The following is a 3,932-nucleotide window of genomic DNA, read 5'->3' on the forward strand; positions in this document are numbered from 1 at the left end:
CTGCAGTGTTGGAAATGTGTTTTCCGACGATGTTTGCTACCCTACAATCCGTCCTACTCTGTAGTAAAATCAGCTACATTTCATTTTCCTGTGAAATGTATATAGCATATTTAAAATCTAAAACTTAAAATTGTCCGTAGCCTACTGTTGTTACCACTGTCCTGTTTGAAATGGAATGAGAGAAGCTGCTTATTTTGTCATATGTACATGTGCCAATATCAAACCCAGGAGCCACATTCAGGTAAAAGTGTAAAATCAAATGATCCGTCAATAAAGTATAATGTTGGATCAGTGTTTCAATATTTATATCTTTTATTAGATGTATTAGATGTGGTTTGGTTATGTGCCTTTTGGTTGAAAGTACACTGAGAGAGGACTTTTTTTCATTAGTGATCTTAATAGTATTTTTTCTTTTCATATTAATGTAATTTTTCATCCAATTGAATACAATCTATTTGTGTATGATTGTCAGTCCAAAGAGGGAGAGAGGAAAGAGGGGAACGTGATGAGAAAGTACAAGGTCAGGAAGAACCAGGTAAGAAAACAGAGAGGGAAACGTGACAGGCAAAACAGAAACTGGTAAACTGCTTGAGAGACTTGACCACCAAAAAGTGATAGACAGATTTTCCAACTTCAAGGTGAGGCGACATAGGTTAAAATAAAATAAAAAATCTGCAGAGCCATAGTAGTATCTGCAGTAAAGCTCTTTTGATACATTGTACCATAGGCAAAGTTGCCTCCATTTTTATAATGTTTTTATTAATATTTTGTACATTTGTACATTTCAAGGACTCTATTTTTGGAGTGTATTTTTATATATCTGTATTATATTATACATACACATTAAAGGTGAATCTCTGTCCAAAAAATTCACTAAGTTTACTACTCACTATGATCATCATTCATCATTTCCCCCCAGTAATTAAGGTTAGGATATGTATTTTTTAAGTCCAATCCATTCTTCGTTTGCAGCATCTAAATAAGCTTTATCAGATTTGATGGTTTTGTTACAGACTTTAGTGTTTTGCTTTTCTTTCACAACTGTGGGGATTAAATTGTGTTAAAATGTACGAAAGTCATGTGTTAGGTTTATATTATTGATTGTCATTTATGCTTAGAAATATATAATCATTTATGCTTAGAAATATATAATCATTTATGCTTAGAAATATATAATCATTTGTACAGTGAAAGAATGTCTCATCACCTTATGTAAGACATCATATGTTAATGGATCTATGCATATTCATGTAACCTCAATAAAAGAGCAGTGTTACGAGGGAGCAGATGAGAGCGACTGGGGTCAAGCGAAGGAACGGCGCTGTCACGGTTCTCTCCCTCCTGCACGAGTAACACAAAGAGCTCTGGGGACTTGCGTCTTGCTTTTGCTGTTGTAGTAAAATTGTCTCATTCCAGCAGTGGGCCTGTGCTAGACAGACCCATCATCATGTTTTGTGACGAGGACCCAGGCACAGAGAGATTTGATGAATTCAAGAATCTTATGATTTAATAAAGAAATCTGCAGACCTTCACAGAGATGGTAAAATTATGATGACTGCTAATGGAGACAGGCTGTAGGCACAGAAGAAGGGAGTGTCTGAGCTGTGACCTCACGCCTGAAATCCACATAAATTATCTATAAAACCAGAATAAAAGTGTCACAGGACACAGAAAAAAACATGAGCCACGATTCCCGCCCCCTGTTTTATTTCTGATTGATTATATGGAAATGCCCCAGCTGTGGAATGGAAAGTGAAAGTAAAGTGACACCTATGCAGCAGTCTGTGGGAGTATCTGCAGAGTCACGGGCTGCTCACAGAGCTGCAGGTTCAGTGTGGGTGAGGATCAGCTCCAGCAGGACTTGTAACCGAAGATGATGGTTATTCTGCTGCTCCTCATACCTGGTAAGAAAGTTGTTCTGATCCTGTTTGAATGCATCCTCATGTTTAAAGCTAGGCTGATGTGATGTGTGCAGTCTGCTGAGTGAACCTACCTCTCTGCAGCTCTCATGCAGGGCAAACACTACAAATAATGAAGCATCATTTTAGTTTCAGTCCATCCATCTGTTTAAAGCATCAGTATTTCAGGGTGAAGCAGGAAACTGACACTTAGACGCAGGCTCAAAGGGAAAAAAACACAGTTTGTGCTTGAGACGGAGAAGGAATCAAGAATTTCTAATAACGTTTGATAACAATGTGAGCTACAGAAATCTAAAAATCTAAATAGAACCTTTGTTATCCCACGAATGAGAAATTTGGGTGTTACCACACAAAGTAGTCCTATATACATGAACAATAAACAACCAAAATTCAAACAAAATTCAAAAGAAGAAAAAGTGATGGAGTCGGCAACAGCTTTGGCTAGCTTTTCAAAGAACGCAAAGGTTTTCAGCTGAAAATAGAAGGCAGTAACCTCGAAGTATAATTGGCATGCTAGCGTTCAATCAAAGAATCAGACTTGGGATAAGTATACGGAAATACTCGAGCAGTTTGTCACAGCTAACGGGATCGACGATGCAGAAAAATATAGAGCGATATTAATAAGTGTCGTCGGAGCAGCGACGTACAGCTTGATGCGAAACCTTCTCAGCCCGGGAAAGCCCAAAGACAAAGCCTTCCAAGAGCTGGTGCTTCTGATGAAAAATCACTTTGATCCGAAGCCCAGTGAAATTTTGCAAAGGTATAAATTCGAATAAAGCTGAATGAAACCATCATGGAATATGTTGCGCAGCTGCATCATCTCGCAAAGGATTGTAACTATGGCAACACGTTACAACAGATGTTGAGAGATAGGATCGTCTTCGGAATTAGGGATGACTGCACTCAGAGGCATCTCTTGTCAGAAATAGACCTTACTTTTGACAAGGCCCTGCCAATTGCAGTAGCCATGGAGACTACAAATAAAAGTGCACAGGATCTGCAGACCTCAGGGGCGACAACAAAATTTTTCAGCCTCACCAAAGGACAACCGGAGAGTCGTACCTTTAATGGAGAAAGCAAAGACTGTTATTGTTGCAAAGGAACCAAGCACACAGCGGCAGACTGTACGTACAATCAAGGAAAATGTCATGCTTGTGGTGAAGTGGGACACATAGCCAGAGCTTGTGGAAGCAAGACTAAACTGGACCAGAAATAGTACGGATCAACATATGTAAAGAAAGACAAAAAGCAGAGTTCACACTACAGCACTCACAATGTGGGTGAGAAAGCAGATAACAGCAAAACTGATAGCTCTGAAGATGACTCTTTCACTTTGAACTGTGTCAAGGGCACAAAAGAAAACTCTTCAAGTTAGGGCGTGGCAGCGTGGTACACTTGAGAAAAGTAGATCCCTACGCTGTGGATATGCAAACTGATGGGAAAAAGGTGAACTTTGAAATAGACACTGGATGTTGCCTAACAGTCATGAACGAAGCGACATTCAGAGAAACAAGCAAAGACACCAAGCCCTCCAGCCTACAGCCCATCAAAATCAAACTTGGAACTTATACAGGGGATCCTGTTAAGGTGATAAGGTCAAATATAAGCAGCAGGAAAAATATCTGCCCCCGGTGGTCGAAGGGGATGACCCCAGCTTGCTAGGTCGAGCTTGGCTCGAGGAAATTAAATTGGACTGGAGTGAAGTGAAAAACCATCGTAACAATAGAAAGCTGCACCAGGTCAAAGCAACTGAAAAAACACTACAGCAAGTGTTAAGTAAACATGAGGATGTATTCAAAAAGGAGTTGGGCACCCTGAAAGGTATGAAAGCTGCTATTCATGTGAAAAGTGTTGCCACCGCACGCTTCTTGCGTCCATGTTCTGTCCCCTTTGCTATGCGAGCAAAAGTCAATGAGGAAATAAAAGAAGGCATCATCTCGCCAGTGAAATATGCTGAATGGGCAGCACCAGTAATGCCACTTCTGAAGCCCACAGGGACCATAAGACTGTGTG

The 3,932-nt window shown here is 40.1% G+C and overlaps 1 pseudogene; it reads left to right on the forward strand.

The window, feature by feature from the left end:
* The first annotated feature begins 505 nt into the window (after positions 1-505).
* Positions 506-3,135, forward strand: LOC134647178 (uncharacterized; annotated as a pseudogene).
* The last annotated feature ends 797 nt before the right edge of the window (positions 3,136-3,932 follow it).

This window comes from Pelmatolapia mariae, linkage group LG3_W (assembly GCF_036321145.2).
Source record: "Pelmatolapia mariae isolate MD_Pm_ZW linkage group LG3_W, Pm_UMD_F_2, whole genome shotgun sequence".
Lineage (NCBI taxonomy): Eukaryota > Metazoa > Chordata > Actinopteri > Cichliformes > Cichlidae > Pelmatolapia > Pelmatolapia mariae.